Source organism: Oncorhynchus tshawytscha, linkage group LG01 (assembly GCF_018296145.1).
Source record: "Oncorhynchus tshawytscha isolate Ot180627B linkage group LG01, Otsh_v2.0, whole genome shotgun sequence".
In the NCBI taxonomy this organism is placed as follows: Eukaryota; Metazoa; Chordata; class Actinopteri; order Salmoniformes; family Salmonidae; genus Oncorhynchus; species Oncorhynchus tshawytscha.
In genome coordinates this window covers 59,175,300-59,187,128 of record NC_056429.1, presented here as the reverse complement: position 1 = coordinate 59,187,128, position 11,829 = coordinate 59,175,300, and the positions used below count along the sequence as shown (strand labels likewise).

Genomic DNA, 11,829 nt, shown 5'->3' with positions numbered 1-11,829 from the left:
ATGGTTATGAGAGGTGCTGTCAAGTCGGACTTCCCTCTGCTCGGAGTGGCCATACTAGGCTGTCTCTGCTGCATGCCTCTCGGTCTCATCTTCATCCTGGTGGATGACCAGGGCTATGGGGACGTGGGCTACCATGGCTCGGACGTCCACACTCCGGTCCTGGACCAGCTGGCTGGGGAGGGGGTGAAGCTGGAGAACTACTATGTCCATATGTCCAGTCAATCTGCTCGCCCTCATGCAGCCAGCTCATGACTGGACGGTGAGTAATGCATTTATTGTACTGGCTTATTATATATTATCCTGAATGGAATGATTCTTCTCAAAATCCTGTGCATTCTTATGACCTTGCTTCTAAATAAAGGGGTGATCTGTCAGAACATTGCATGTTGTTTTGAATAGGTATGTATGTGTTTGGAACAATAGTTTGAAGGTTCTAACTGTGATCCCTGACAATAAATTGGTTCTGGCAATCTTGCTTTAGCTCTCATCTCACCTTCCCCTCCTCTCCCCCTTTTCCCAGGTACCAGATCCATACGGGCCGCCAGCATTCCATCATCCGGGCGCGCCAGTCCCTGTGCCTGTCCCTGTGCCTGTCCCTGTGCCTGTCCCTGTGCCAGTCCCTGTGCCTGTCCCTGTGCCAGTCCCTGTGCCAGTCCCTGTGCCTGTCCCTGTGCCAGTCCCTGTGCCTGTCCCTGTGCCTGTCCCTGTGCCTGCCCCTGTGCCTGCCCTCAGATGCGCCCACCCTGGCTGAACGACTGCAGGAGCCAGGCTACAGCACCCAGATGGTAGGGAAGTGGCACCTGGGCTTCTGCCGGCCGGGCTACCTGCCCACGGGCCACAGCTTCCATAGCTTCTTAGGCTCCCTGACGGGCAGTGGTGATCACTTCTCCTATGAGAGCTGTGACCAGGCTGAGGCCTGTGGCTTTGACCTGCACGATGGGGAGAGACGACCTGGAGCTGAGCAGTAACTACTCAGCAACACTCTACATAAAGAGGTGAGGTCAGCCTTTACACACATCTTTCGTGGTGTTGTAATTAATGTACGAAAAGGAGCTTGTCTAGTACTAAACACTACTGTGCATGTTGGAAACGGAATGAAGACGTTTTTAGAGTGTTCTTGATAAAGTGATTCGCATTTGATTATAATTGGGCACTTCAAAGTCTTCAGCTATTTCAAAGATTAGGACACAACAGAGTTGATGTATTTTACATAACGTCTCAGTTATATAAAGAAGTAACCCAGACCTGGTGGCCTACTCCTCTTTCCATCCAGGGTTCAGAAGATCCTGAGGGCCCATGACCCCTGGAAGCCCCTCTTCCTGTTCCTGTTCCACTCCAGGCCATCCACACACCCCTGCAGGCACCACACCACTTTCTGCGATGCTGCAGTAACCCGGACAACTGCCTGCGACAACACTGTGCAGCTATTCTGAGCTGTGTGGACGAGAGTGTGGGGGAGCTGGTGCAGGAGCTGAGAACCAGTGGCCTCTATCAGAACTCTGTTCTGGTCTACTCCTCAGACAACGGGGGCCAGCCTTTCTCTGGGGGCTGTAACTGGCCCATGCGTGGAGAGAAGGGTACCTACTGGGAAGGGGGAGTGCGAGCAGTGGGTTTCGTCCACAGCCCATTCCTGAAGTGGAAAGGGAAGGTGAGAAAGGCGCTGATCCATGTTTCTGACTGGTACCCCCTCCCCCCGTTGTCTCTGGTGTGGGGGGCCATCAATATCGACCCGGTATCTCGATGGCCCAGTGAGGCAGACTCCAGGCCCTCAACAGCTTCGGCATCTGGGACACAGCAGTGCGGGCAGCCATACAGGCTGCGGACTGGAAGCTGCTGACTGAAAATGTAGGGGACTGTGTGCCGCCTCAGACCCTGCCCGGGGGGGTCCAGCAGTGGCAGGACATGGGGCAACGTCGGGATGAGATGAGATGTCCATGCCCCAGGATTACCTGACATGATGACTCCTTGCTGTCCCCAGTCCACCTGGCCGTGCTGCTGCTCCAGTTTCAACTGTTCTGCCTTCTTATTATTCGAACATGCTGATCATTTATGAACATTTGAACATCTTGGCCATGTTCTGTTATAATCTCCACCCGGCACAGACAGAAGAGGACTGGCCACCCCACATATGCTCTCTCTAATTCTCTCTTTTTTTCTCTCTCTCGGAGGACCTGAGCCCTAGGACCATGCCCCAGGACTACCTGACATGACGACTCCTTGCTGTCCCCAGTGCATCTGACCGTGCTGCTGCTCCAGTTTCAACTGTTCTGCCTTATTATTATACAACCATTCTGGTCATTTATGAACATTTGAACATCTTGGCCATGTTCTGTTATAATCTCCACCCGGCACAGCCAGAAGAGGACTGGCCACCCCACATAGCCTGGTTCCTCTCTAGGTTTCTTCCTAGGTTTTGGCCTTTCTAGGGAGTTTTTCCTAGCCACCGTGCTTCTACACCTGCATTGCTTGCTGTTTGGGGTTTTAGGCTGGGTTTCTGTACAGCACTTTGAGATATCAGCTGATGTACGAAGGGCTATATAAATACATTTGATTTGATTTGATTTGATGTCAAAACTGGCTGATGCACGGCCGGAGGTGGTCTAGATACTGCTGGCCAGACTGGCCGAGTACAACCAGGTGCCCACATGGTGGACCCCTCAGCTCCATGGGGGTATGTGGACACCCTGGCTGGATAAGCCGGGCAGCGAGGAGCCAGCAGGGAGGGGGAATAGTAGTAAGATGAAGCACTGTAAGGTGTGCAAACTGCAAGCCCTCTTTAAAAATGTGGGCTCCCAGATGCAGAGGTCCTCTCTGTTCTTTTAGTCCTCGGAGGGATGGAAGGAGCACGTGGACAGACAGGCAGGACTGACAGACTTACATGAGACTGGATCTTAGTCACTGGCTGTCCCCTGGCCACCAAGGAGGGTGCAACTGTAAGATTGATGTAGAGGGTGAGTTTTTGACGTCTCATCTGCCCATCAACAGGACAAAATCAGAATGACACTCAGATACCCAGAGGGATATTTCTTGAACTTTTTTAAAAGTTGTACTTGGTGATATAATGGACCGTCCAGGCTACACGCTGCTTATGGCATTCTCCTCTGTTGCCTAAACAACTCTAAACAACACCTCACTGCATCAAAATCATAAATTGGGGATTGGCCAGCATAAACTCAGCCAGAAATGCTGTGGCTGTTGTGCTCTCCAGTGCAGTCACAGTACAGTACACCCAAAACCCAAGCCACGTTCCAGACATACACTTTTAGACAAAAAGATTCCAAAAAGGTTCTTCAGCTGTTCCCATAGGAGAACGCTTTCTGGTTTCACATAGAACCCCTTTGGGTTCAATGTATTACCCTCTGTGGTAAAGGTTCTACCTGGAACCAAAGGGGTTCTTCAAAGGCTCCTCCTATGGGGACAGCTGACAACCCCTTTTAGGTTCTAGATAGCTATTTTTTTTCTAAGAGTGTATGTGGCTCACACTGTAAGTGTGATATACCGGCTAGCAAATCACGGAATGTGAAATAATGCAGACGTAACTGGAGCAGACTGGATCAGGGTGGCACTTAAGGGTTTGGATGTGTCACATTATAGAAGCCAGATCACATCAGATCAGATCAAATCTGAGACTTGCATCTCTTGCCTATAAGCCATTTGTGTAGGAACTAATGTGTGATTATGCCTGTACTGTATATAATGTAGGTAACATTCAGCAATTCTGCAGCAATCCCACACACAGAAGGGAGAAACACTGTACATGTCTTATTTCCAGCAACAAGCTGCCTACTACTTCCCTGCCTCCTCCTTTCTCCCTCCAGCCAAGTCTCACCCTTCCCTCTTGTCTGATCTCTCGCTCTTTCTCCCACTCTCTCTCATTTCATCTGATTTTCTCTTGCTCTTTGCCTCTTTCCTACAGCGGTAGGAACATGTTCTTCATCCTCCTCCTCCGCCCTCTTCATCGCCTTCTTCTCATATTATTCTTCCTCCTCACTCTTTCTCATTTCACTCGGGGATCAGGTCAGTTTGTAAGTAATAGGCAGGATGCATGTGAGTCAGAATTGAGATCTGATGTCCAGAGTTACATAAACAGAAAGGGGGAGGAAGGCTTTCGAGGGGGGCAGCAAGGCCATGCTGTTTGAAGCACTCCCTGCCTTATCTGTTATCTCGCCATTTGAAAAGAGGTACATATCCTGACATACCGGTAAGTGTCTATGTATAGCTTGATGCTAATGGTATACTGAAATGCGTTCTGCCGTTTGCTGCTTTCCATTCATAAAGAGACTCTGACAGAATGTGTTGGTGATTTTGTCACTTGTGTTGAACATCTGTGTGTACAGTCGTGGCCAAAAGTTTTGAAAATGACACAAATATACATTTTCACAAAGCCTGTTTGTATGATGGCAATTTGCATATACTCCAGAATGTTATGAAGAGTGATCAGATGAATTGCAATTAATTGCAAAGTCCCTCTTGCATGCAAATGAACTGAATCCCCCCAAAAAACATTTCCACTGCATTTCAGCCCTGCCACAAAAGGACCAGCTGACATCATGTCAGTGATTCTCTCGTTAACACAGGTGTGAGTGTTGATGAGGACAAGGCTGGGGATCACTCTGTCATGCTAATTGAGTTCGAATAACAGACTGGAAGCTTCAAAAGGAGGGTGGTGCTTGGAATCATTGTTCTTCCTCTGTCAACCATGGTTACCTGATAGGAAACATGTGCCGTCATCAGTGCTTTGCACAAAAAGGGCTTCACAGGCAAGGATATTGCTGCCAGTAAGATTGCACCTAAATCAACCACTTATCGGATCATCAAGAATTTCAAGGAGAGCGGTTCAAGTGTTGTGAAGAAGGCTTCAGGGCGCCCAAGAAAGTCCAGCAACCGCCAGGACCATCTCCTAAAGTTGATTCAGCTGCGTGTTCGGGGCACCCCCAGTACAGAGCTTGCTCAGGAATGGCAGCAGGCAGGTGTGAGTGCATCTGCACGCACAGTGAGGCGAAGACTTTTGGAGGATGGCCTGGTGTCAAGAAGGGCAGCAAAGAATCCACTTCTCTTCAGGAAAAACATCAGGGACAGACTGATATTCTGCAAAAGGTACAGGGATTGGACTGCTGAAGACTGGGGTAAAGTCATTTTCTTTGATGAATCCCCTTTCCGATTTTTTGGGGCATCCGGAAAAAAGCTTGTCTGGAGAAGACAAGGTGAGCGCTACCATCAGTCCTGTGTCATGCCAACAGTAAAGCATCTTGAGACCATTCATGTATGGGGTTGCTTCTCAGCCAAGGGAGTGGGCTCACTCACAATTTTGCCTAAGAACACAGCCATGAATAAAGAATGGTACCAACACATTCTCCGAGAGCAACTTCTCCCAACCATCCAGGAACAGTTTGGTGATGAACAATGCCTTTTCCAGCATGATGGAGCACATTGCCAAAAGGCAAAAGTGATAACTAAGTGCCTCGGGGAACAAAACATCGATATGTTGGGTCCATGGCCAGGAAACTTCCCAGACCTTAATCCCATTGAGAACTTGTAGTCAATCCTCAAGAGGCAGGTGGACAAACAAAAACCCATAAATTCTGACCAACTCCAAGCATTGATTATGCAAGAATGGGCTGCCATCAGTCAGGATGTGGCCCAGAAGTAAATTGACAGCATGCCAGGGCGGATTGCAGAGGTCTTGAAAAAGAAGGGTCAACACTGCAAATATTGACTCTTTGCATCAAATTCATGTAATTGTCAATAAAAGCCTTTGACACTTATGAAATGCTTGTAATTACCTGTATACTTCAGTATTCCATAGTAACACCTGACAAAAATATCTAAAGACACTGAAGCAACAAACAAAATTAATATTTGTGTCATTGCGTGTGTGTGTGCACACATTCCATATAGATATATGCATAGTACTATCATCACAGCCTAAACACTGAAACTGGAATCTGGGAATGAGATTAGTCAAGAATGCTTTGAATTAACGGTGGGGCTTTCTGAAGCCAGCCACTACAGCTTTAAACTCCAAAACTTAGAGGCCCTGTAGGTCTAAGGCAAAAACCATATAGCGAGCTGATTCCTGTGAAGTGACACAAGCTATAAATCACTGAGGTGACACACAGTGTGCTGTCCAGGAGGTCAGCTGGGGGGGGAGTGACCTTTAATGACGTCACAGCGATCCGTCACACAGCAACAACGGCAACATAAGCAGTCTGATATGTTCAGAGTCAGAAACCTCTAGCATTTTGAGTTGAAATTAAAGAAAGGGTTGTGGCCCTGGAGTGAAGTCATGTGTAGTACACATGAACATAGTGTGGACAGTGGATACATACTGTAGTATAAACACACTAAAACACAACAGAGCTGTTAAACGGTCACCCTTTAAACCTTTGTGATGACCAAAAAATGGGCAGGGACACATTTCCAGTGTCCCTTGGTAAAGGGTCACCTATTAGCCCTTGGATTGAACTGTCTTTTTAAATAGGTCATTAGTAGAAACCTATGGTGTTGTAATTGACAGCCTGCAGGCGTTAAACTAAAACTAAATGCATGCTCTTTATCCGATCGCTGCCCGCACCTGCCCGCCTGCCCAGCATCACTACTCTGGACGGTTCTGACTTGGAATATGTGGACAACTACAAATACCTAGGTGTCTGGTTAGACTGTAAACTCTCCTTCCAGACTCACATTAAACATCTCCAATCTAAAATGTAATCTAGAATCGGCTTCCTATTCCGCAACAAAGCATCCTTCACTTATGCTGCCAAACATACCCTCGTAAAGCTGACTATCCTACCGATCCTCGACTTCAGCGATGTCATTTACAAAATAGCCTCCAACACTCTACTCAACAAATTGGATGCAGTCTACCACAGTGCCATCCGTTTTGACACCAAAGCCCCATATACTACCCACCACTGCGACCTGTACGCTCTCATTGGCTGGCACTCAATTCATACTCGTCGCCAAACCCATTGGCTCCAGGTCATCTACAAGTCTATGCTAGGTAAAGTCCCACCTTATCTCAGCACCCACCTGTAGCAAGCGCTCCAGCAGGTATATCTCACTGGTCACCCCCAAAGCCAATTCTTCCTTCGGCCGCCTCTCCTTCCAGTTCTCTGCTGCCAATGACTGGAACAAACTACAAAAATTACTAAAGCTTACCTCCCTCACTAGCTTTAAGCACCAGCTGTCAGAGCAGCTCACAGATCACTGCACCTGTACATAGCTCATCTGTAAACAGCCCATCCAATCTACCTCATCCCCATACTGTATTTATTTATTTATCATGCTCCTTTGCACCCCAGTATCTCTACTTGCACATTCATCTTCTGCACATTCTACCATTCCAGTGTTTAATTGCTATATTGTAATTACTTCACCACCACGGCCAGCTGTATATAGATTTTTCTTCGGTATTATTGATTGTATGTTTGTTTTACTCCATGTGTAACTCTGTGTTGTTGTATGTGTTGAACTGCTTTGCTTTATCTTGGCCAGGTCGCAGTTGCAAATGAGAACTTGTTCTCAACTAGCCTACCTGGTTAAATAAAGGTGAAATAAATCAAATGAATAAACAGTAATGATATCCCACAGTTTGCCAGAAAATGGAAAGGAACAGCTTTATGCAGATACCTACATGTTTTTAATTTGGGTTTTTCAACATATGATTTTGCCGATAATGTCTTGGCTCATCTTCCCTCTGTGCAGAAAGACATAGCGACTCAGATACCACAGGTGGCTGGTTGCACTTTAATTGGGGAGAACAGGCTCATCACAATGGATAGAAAGGTATAAATAGAATGGTATCAAACACATCATTTCCATGTGGTTGATACAATTCCATTCACTCCATTGCAGCTATTATTATGAGCCGTCCTTCCCTCAGCAGCCTCTTGTTTTCAGATGCAGTAAATAGTAAACTATATGTATTGTTTTTTTTTTCGTTTGGGTGTTTCACCATATGATTGGGGATAACAATGTCTTGCTTATCCTTCCTCTGTGCAGATAGACAGAGAGATAACAAACAGGCATTTGGAAAGAGGTGCAGAGTTGTTGAGTACAGTACTTTTTTCATTTCCTGTGAAAGAGAGAGAGTCAATAGGGCTGGATGAGGGAGGCGATGATGGAGGTGGTGCTCTCAGCTCTTGAATTCTTGCCCAACCTCTACTTATCAGCTGTGCTCTACACACCATGCCAAACTTCACTCCTAGTCTCTCTTCCAGTTGAAGCATGAACTTGGAAGTGAGGAAATGCTCTTGAAAGATATTTCCATCCACCAGCCAAATTGGCGTAATTCTTGTTGAGTGAGTCACTCAACCTCAATGGTACCGCTACTGTATCTCTCTCCACTGCTGCGGAGTGGAGTTGTTTACTATGGAACGTGGAAGCTCTTCAGCCAGCCGTGGCTGGAGGTGTCTGCTACGCGTAGACATTATGCAATGTAATACAATGATGACGGGGCAACAAAAACAGGAATAGAGGGGAGGGCTCTATTGTCTCAGTGTGTGTATGTATGTTTGAATTGGCTTGTGGAGAATCAGGTCTTGTGTAGAACTACCCACATGGAAAAATGCTATAGTATAATATGGTATAAATACTGTAGTATTACTATATTTACAGTTTCTGCAGACTTTACTGTAGTATTTTTGCCAACTTTAGTACACTCTTGTATTTATTGTAGTGTTTTTGCAGACATGACTGTAGTACTCAACATACTGTAGGGTTTTTGTTGTACTATATTTTACAAATAATTTTTCCTTGAGCAAATTTACCTTAACCTGTAGGCAATACTGCAGTCTGAGCAAATAATTCAGCGCTTCTGCTCTTTTTATACAAGCTGTAGGGAACACAATATATGGCCTATTCTTGGAATGCAGGTTTCTCACTCATGGGCGGCACACATTGAGCTATGGGGGAGGGGAATAGGTGGGTTTATGCAAATCAAATACTGTACGAAATTCTATAGTAAGTACTACACATGATCAAGGTATAATACAGTTTGGAGTATAGTAAACTACAGCATACTATAAAATTCTATAGTAAGCACTACAGTAAGCCTTGGTTTCATGCATGTCAACATCAGAAGCCTCCTCCCTAAGTTTGTTTTACTCACTGCTTTAGCACACTCTGCTAACCCTGATGTCCTTGCCGTGTCTGAATCCTGGCTCAGGAAGGCCACCAAAAATTCTGAGATTTCTATACCCAACTATAACATCTTCCGTCAAGATAGAACTGCCAAAGGGGGAGGAGTTGCAGTTTACAGCAGAGAGAGCCTGCAAAGTAATGTCATAATTTCCAGGTCCATACCCAAACAGTTCGAACTACTAATTTTGAAAATTACTCTCTCCAGAAATAAGTCTCTCACTGTTGCCGCCTGCTACCGACCCCCCCCCAGCCCCCAGCTGTGCCCTGGACACCATTTGTGAATTGATCGCCCCCCATCTAGCTTCAGAGTTTGTTCTGTTAGGTGACCTAAACTGGGATATGCTTAACACCTCGGCAGTCCTACAATCTAAGCTAGATGCCCTCAATCTCACACAAATCATCAAGGAACCCACCAGGTACAACCTTAAATCTGTAAACAAGGGCACCCTCATACACGTCATCCTGACCAACTGGCCCTCCAAATACACCTCTGCTGTCTTCAACCAGGATCTCAGCGATCACTGCCTCATTGCCTGTATCCGCTACGGAGCCGCTGTCAAACGACCACCCCTCATCACTGTCAAACGCTCCCTACAACACTTCTGTGAGCAGGCCTTTCTAATCGACCTGGCCCGGGTATCCTGGAAGGACATTGACCTCATCCCGTCAGTTGAGGATGCCTGGTCATTCTTTAAAAGTAACTTCCTCACCATTTTAGATAAGCATGCTCCGTTCAAAAAATGCAGAAATAAGAACAGATACAGCCCTTGGTTCACTCCAGACCTGACTGCCCTCGACCAGCACAAAAATATCCTGTGGCGGACTGCAATAGCATCGAATAGTCCCCGCGATATGCAACTGTTCAGGGAAGTCAGGAACCAATACACGCAGTCAGTCAGGAAAGCTAAGGCCAGCTTCTTCAGGCAGAAGTTTGCATCCTGTAGCTCCAACTCCAAAAAGTTCTGGGACACATGGAGAACAAGAGCACCTCTTCCCAGCTGCCCACTGCACTGAGGCTAGGTAACACGGTCACCACCGATAAATCCATGATTATCGAAAACTTCAACAAGCATTTCTCAACAGCTGGCCATGCCTTCCGCCTGGCTACTCCAACCTCAGCCAACAGCTCCGCACCCCCCGCAGCTACTTGCCCAAGCCTCTCCAGGTTCTCCTTTACCCAAATCCAGATAGCAGATGTTCTGAAAGAGCTGCAAAACCTGGACCCGTACAAATCAGCTGGGCTTGACAATCTGGACCCTCTATTTCTGAAACTATCCGCCGCCATTGTCGCAACCCCTATTACCAGCCTGTTCAACCTCTCTTTCATATCGTCTGAGATCCCCAGGGATTGGAAAGATGCCGCAGTCATCCCCCTCTTCAAAGGGGGAGACACCCTGGACCCAAACTGTTACAGACCTATATCCATCCTGCCCTGCCTATCTAAGGTCTTCGAAAGCCAAGTCAACAAACAGGTCACTGACCATCTCGAATCCCACCGTACCTTCTCCGCTGTGCAATCGGGTTTCCGAGCCGGTCACGGGTGCACCTCAGCCACGCTCAAGGTACTAAACGATATCATAACCGCCATCGATAAAAGACAGTACTGTGCAGCCGTCTTCATCGACCTTGCCAAGGCGTTTGACTCTGTCAATCACCATATTCTTATCGGCAGACTCAGTAGCCTCGGTTTTTCGGATGACTGCCTTGCCTGGTTCACCAATTACTTTGCAGACAGAGTTCAGTGTGTCAAATCGGAGGGCATGCTGTCCGGTCCTCTGGCAGTCTCTATGGGGGTGCCACAGGGTTCAATCCTCGGGCCGACTCTTTTCTCTGTATATATCAATGATGTTGCTCTTGCTGCGGGCGATTCCCTGATCCACCTCTACGCAGACGACACCATTCTATATACTTCCGGCCCTTCCTTGGACACTGTGCTATCTAACCTCCAAACGAGCTTCAATGCCATACAACACTCCTTCCGTGGCCTCCAACTGCTCTTAAACGCTAGTAAAACCAAATGCATGCTTTTCAACCGTTCTCTGCCTGCACCCGCACGCCTGACCAGCATCACCACCCTGGATGGTTCCGACCTTGAATATGTGGACATCTATAAGTACCTAGGTGTCTGGCTAGACTGTAAACTCTCCTTCCAGACTCATATCAAACATCTCCAATCGAAAATCAACTCAAGAATCGGCTTTCTATTCCGCAACAAAGCCTCCTTCACTCACGCCGCCAAACTTACCCTAGTAAAACTGACTATCCTACCGATCCTCGACTTCGGCGATGTCATCTACAAAATTGCTTCCAACACTCTACTCAGCAAACTGGATGCAGTTTATCACAGTGCCATCCGTCTTGTCACTAAAGCACCTTATACCACCCACCACTGCGACTTGTATGCTCTAGTCGGCTGGCCCTCGCTACATATTCGTCGCCAGACCCACTGGCTCCAGGTCATCTACAAGTCCATGCTAGGTAAAGCTCCGCCTTATCTCAGTTCACTGGTCACGATGGCAACACCCATCCGTAGCACGCGCTCCAGCAGGTGTATCTCACTGATCATCCCTAAAGCCAACACCTCATTTGGCCGCCTTTCATTCCAGTTCTCTGCTGCCTGTGACTGGAACGAATTGCAAAAATCGCTGAAGTTGGAAATGCAAACTTCAAATCAAATCAAATTGT

General features: G+C 47.1%; 1 pseudogene; it reads left to right on the top strand.

The window, feature by feature from the left end:
- On the top strand, positions 1-1,953 carry LOC112260791 (annotated as a pseudogene).
- Positions 1,954-11,829: the final 9,876 nt, after the last annotated feature.